We start from the raw sequence: 5,774 nt of genomic DNA, 5'->3' as shown, positions 1-5,774 counted from the left end.
AAATTATTAGTTATATCTTATACAATATTAAAATTTATAAATTAGTCTCTAAAATTATACCTAAATTCATAATGATCCAAAATTTAATGGGTATTTAGTGGGCGGGCAGATGCGGGGCGGGTAAGGTCTCAAACCCATCACCCGCCCACTACCCGCGACGGGTACCACTTTCTAAATCCACACCCGCCCACTACCCACTAAAGTTATACCAATCTTCGTCCCAATTGGATCGAGTACGGTACGAAATCCACGAAATTGTACTCATTTGTCCTCCCTAAACTGTAATGAACCTATAGAACAAAATAAGTGGTTAGGATCAAACTTGATAAATCAGTCAATTCGAATTTCCATATTAAATTTAGACTTTTGACTTTTGGGCTTTATTTTTCAATTTTCATATACACAGACAAGGGAATAACTGGTATATAAGGAAGTTGATTAAACTGTTTGTCCCTGCGCGAGGCCTTATTTGAAGTTGGAATGAGTTTTGCATGAAAAGGGTCTTTGATTTGGGTAGTTTCCCCCTTTGCCTGCTTATGCGGACAACGAAGGTTCCCTTTATGTATGCATCTGTTTCGACAGCACCATTCCATAAGCCAGTCCAAAAGAGTACGGAGAAAACTTTAATTTGACGAAATTGCTTCTTTTTTGTATATATCAAGTATTGCTATTTCAAGTTACTCAGATATCACACACAAGCCCTCAGCCCTCTTTCAATTCCTTAAGCATGGGTGGCGCCAAGAGAGACTAATAATATTTCAGTTTAATTCTATAAAATTACACTTTAACTCTCGTAAATTTATAACAGATTGTGATATTATAAAGATGATACACACAGAATTATAATTTTATTCCTCTTTAATAATTCTTTTCTGTATTACCTCAATTATTGTCAGTGACGGATGTAAGTGTAATCTAAGATGAGCATACCCTGAAATTCGAATTTCTTTTTGTTAGTTATCTATTTTATCTATGGATCTACCGATGATTATGTATTTGTATTATTTTCATTTCAGTATGCATGATCATCTTGGATTTCATGCTTATAGTTAATGGGTTATTACTTATTACCAGAGAGAATTAACTTGTCCAACTTTCCAAATCCAAAGGTTCTTTTAGATATTTCATTTTCATCTAAGAAAACACAACATATAATGAACAAAAAAAGGGTAAATGAAACAAGAATAATAACATAATGTATACAATATATACATATATACCTCTTGAGAAATAACAAATTGCTTGAATTATAAAAGTATAACACTGCATACATGAATCAGAAATATAAAAGAGATGGCCTAAGGGCAAATACCTCAAACGGAAATCCACGAATATATGAGCGAGTATGCATGTTTTGCTCATTGAGCATGTATTCAATCCCGAACAAATAAAACAAAAGAACACTGTACAACATACCAAATTCTGCATTAATCCCATGATAGCTTGATCAACCCCATTCAGCATTCGCAGTTATGGTTATAGGCTTCGTCTACATATCAAATCGTTTTCACGTTCTTTCACACTTGTGTGCTTGAAAGGCATCTCCACTGTCTAAGTCGAGGGCCCTTGTCTAAAACCATTAGCAAGCCAACGTTGTTTGGCGACAATCCGTACAGGTACCTATATAATTAAAGAAGATATATCAACAAACATGGTTTTCAAACGCAGACATTAACTTTTCTCTAGGATAATGTTATGTTCATAGATTTCAATGTCAATATCCAACGTAAAATATCAAGTACTTGCTTGCTGAGTAAATCTGTATTTCTATTGTTTCACGGTCAACTATTAAAGGCTATGGCCTTAAAATGATGGATGTTAAAGACTACATTTCTTTTCATTGCACCAGAATAACTATTTTCGACTTTGCTATGTCGTAAAATGCATTAATAAGAACGCTAATATTTACCAAATATTGCTTTCAGTTAGATAAAATATTAATAGAGATAAAGAAAAGGGAAACCAAAATATGTCAGTTTTAAAACATTGGTCAACCCAACAGCAAGTACATAGATGACAATTATTCCACTTACTTGCTTCGGCGTGCTCTCCGCCTCCAACGAATAGGAGATACAATCCACTGAAAAGAAAAAGAAGAAATAAACCATCAAAAGAATATGGAAAAAATAGAAGATCTCCATTGATGAATAATTACCGCATATTATGTTTATGATGGTTTCAACAATGTTGGATTAACATTCAAACGATGGATTCCAGATATATTACAACCCAAATTTGAACCTGCAACGGATGATTGATATACAGGAACTAAAATAATGCCAGAATTAAGTGGACAAAAAACTGAAACCAAACTAAATTGGTCAGCAATAAAGCAACATGAAATTGAAGAGTGAAAAATATAGACATGAGAGTCAAATACAGAACTCGACCATAATATACACTTAACGTAAACAGAGGTTACCTTGAAGAGGCTTCCAAGAATAGATGGCTTCGCAACCACTTCTTTTTCAGGTGACATTTCCTTACACAAATGTTGAGCTATTTCTTTCAATAATACCAACTGTGCTTTGTCAGTTCGCATCGATAGCAGTGCTTGTCTCATTGATTCCCTGTCAGCCTCAAGGTTCTGAAGCCTCACGCACAGCTTCTTGATATCAGGGTCAGAAACATCAGGCAGATTGCATGTCTCCCTTGTAGTGGATGCATAGTTATCAGAAATTCCGAGTCCATGTTTGTGCTCTGCAGTTCCATTACATGGCACCTCATTACGGACAGAATCAATTGTATAAACTCTGTCACTCATATCATCTTCAACTTCTGAAGCATTATTCATTCTTCGTGTGCTCAAAATCTCGTCCATTTCCGAAACTAACTCCATCTTCTTGAAGCTAGTATTATACCTGGGAGAACCAAAGGTAACCTGGGGGAATCACTGATAAACTCTGAACCCATCTCCCTAGAAAAGAATGAATTTGTACTATCTGCTGAATGCCTCCTTGAATGTCTTCGGCGCCTAGGAGAGTGGCCAACTACCACCTTCTCCAACACATTCCTTGTTCCAGGAACCTCTCCATCCAGCTGGCTGCTACTGGAATTTCTCTCCATTTGGGAGATCCTTTCTTCCAGATTCCTCAAGTGTTCTCCGGAAAGAGGGGTCTCCCCAAATGTGTATTTTCAACGTCTTCAACATCATTGCCAGGATTCTCATTCAAAATGCACTTTAGAGGGGATAATCATATGTAAGATCAACTTCGGCATTGAGGTCCTCAGCCACACTTGGATGCCACATCTGTCCATCCTTCTCACCCTCAACCTCAACCTCCTCCTCTGTAAACCCATAACTCAACATCCTATGCTTGTATGCCTGTGCTTCACAAGTTAAAGCTTGAATAGTCTGCTCTCTCTTATACAACAGATCCTCCAAAACCAGTATCTCCTGCTGGTCATGTGACATTTTCTCCTCGGCAAGACGCTTGAATTGCCTGAACTCCATTTCGATCTCTGCCTTCTCACTCTGCAACTTCAATATCATCCACATGGCCTCAGTTGCAGCTGAAGATGAGGCGCTTCTCTCTTCCTCCAATTCCGAATACAAACCCTGTATTGTTGCTTGTTGGCTGCTGACTGTCTCCCGCAAAGCAGCACATTCATTCTCAATTTGGACTCGGGCATTGGAATAAAGATCAAGCCCCGGAACATAAAACCTGCTTCCATTCTCAAACTCATTATATTTTCGCTTCACAGACCGAAACCAGGAATTCGAAGGTGCGCCAATCAAAGCACAGGTAGTACAACTGCAATTACAACATTTTACCAAATCTCTTCGAGGCGAAAATATTTCTGACTCCATGTATCAATATATGCATTCAAACTCGAGCAACCTATTTGTTTACGAGAAGTTGAAAAAAATCTACACTAAATAATGGAAAAAATATAAAAGTTCTCATTCTCTCTTGAATACTACAGATCCTCTGAAATTTTCCCTCCTTTCATTTCTGACTCCAGCCATCAGCTATATAAATTCCTCCTGGATCATTCAATCACATAGGAATGTTCCTGAAATAAACGATTAAACAAGAACCCGGATCACTCAATCACATAGAGAAGTTCTTGAAATCAACGATTCAATAATAAATAAATGAAAGACATGTTAAAAAGTTCCTTTGTTGTTCTACATCAATCTTTCAGGAAATATAATAATTTTCTTAAAAATGTCAAACATGAGATTTATTATTTTGGTAATTTTCAATTAACATTAAAAGGTTCAGACATTCTTCGTAGGAAAATCTTACAGAAAAGAAAATTTGTAGGAAACAGAGGACCGATGAATTAGGAAGAATGAAACTTACCGCGGAAGTTGAGAGAGAGGTGGTAAAAGGAGGCAAAATTAGCCTCCGGAAACGAAAAACCAATCCCTTATCATTGAGAAATTCAGAAACTTGTCCTGTGAAAGAACATCAATCACCGGTGAAGCAATGAGAGCGGTGAGAAAAAATCCGAAAGCAGAAATGGCAACTATAGCGATGGCGTTTGGAGGGAAGGAAAACCAAAGAGAGGAAGAGAGAATTCAATAAGAAAAAAAGGGAAAAAAACGAATCGAAAAGTTTATTGTTATTATTATTAATTTTGGGTGTTTGTTTTGTAGGTGGCTTTGACTTATTCTAATTTGGAGGCTTTCTCGATCTGCGTGTCCAATTGAAGCGTGAATGAGGCTTAAGCAATTTTGACGGTTGAAAATCCCCCGTCAATGAGAATGGACGGTTGATGATTGATTGGTTGGAAAATGGGATAATAGTTTTATATTTGGACTCTGTTTTACAGTAATGTTGGTTTTTAATATTAAAGAAAATAATCTCAGTGACCAAAAATCCCAGATAATATACGATTTTGATAATTTTTTTTTGGATTTACGAAAATGACCAACAAAATCGCAATGTGATCTATAATTCGCATTGCGATCTATAATTCGTATTGCGATCTCCACTATCGCAAATTCGCGTTGCATTTCGCGTTGCGATTTTCCATTTCACGTTGCGATAATCGCGTTGCGATTTTCCAGTTCGCGTTGTGATAGTTGAAAATCGCGTTACGATTTTCCATTTCGCGTTGCGATAGTTGAAAATCGCGTTGCGATTTTCCATTTCGCGTTGCGATAGTTGAAAATCGCGTTGCGATTTTCCATTTCGCGTTGCGATTTTCCATTTCGCGTTGCGATAGTATCCGCGCGGACGTGTCGAAGACACGTATTACCACGACCACGACCACGACGACGACGAGACGAGACGGACGGCGGCGGCGGCGCGCGAGAGTCCCCCTTGTTCTCTATCACTCAACAAGGAAGTGAGAAAGTCAAACCTTAAATACTATTCCCAATAGTGTTTACAATACTATGTGGGATTTGAGCATTACCAACCCTTGTTCCCAATACTATGTGGGATTGAGCCTTAAATAGTGATATTATTTTTGAATGTTTTGCTTAAAATTGCAATAATCGCGATTGATTGTAGATTGACTTTTAATTATGACATATTTAATCGTATAATACTAATGCAATTGGTTGCTAATTCAGTTGTTTTAAGGTGATTGTTAATTGTTTCCTGAATAATCACATTGTATTGGAAACAAGTATTGGTAATGCTCAATCCCACATAGTATTGGAAACATTATTGGGAATGATATTTAAGGCTTGGCTTTCCCACTTCCTTGTTGAGTGATAGAGAACAAGGGGGACTCTCGCGCGCCGCCGCCGCAGCCGTCGGTCTCGGGTCGTGGTCGTGGTCGTGGTAATACGTGTCTTCGACACGTCCGTGCGG

At 37.6% G+C, this 5,774-nt stretch overlaps 1 pseudogene; it reads right to left on the bottom strand.

Moving 5' to 3' along the window:
* Positions 1 to 1,227: 1,227 nt before the first annotated feature.
* Positions 1,228 to 4,536, bottom strand: LOC120146145 (annotated as a pseudogene).
* Between the last annotated feature and the right edge of the window lie 1,238 nt (positions 4,537 to 5,774).

This window comes from Hibiscus syriacus, unplaced genomic scaffold, assembly GCF_006381635.1.
Source record: "Hibiscus syriacus cultivar Baekdansim isolate YM2019G1 unplaced genomic scaffold, ASM638163v2 tig00110895_pilon, whole genome shotgun sequence".
Classification (NCBI taxonomy): domain Eukaryota; kingdom Viridiplantae; phylum Streptophyta; class Magnoliopsida; order Malvales; family Malvaceae; genus Hibiscus; species Hibiscus syriacus.
Note: the sequence above shows the minus strand (reverse complement) of the source record. Positions and strands in the feature narration are given on the sequence as shown.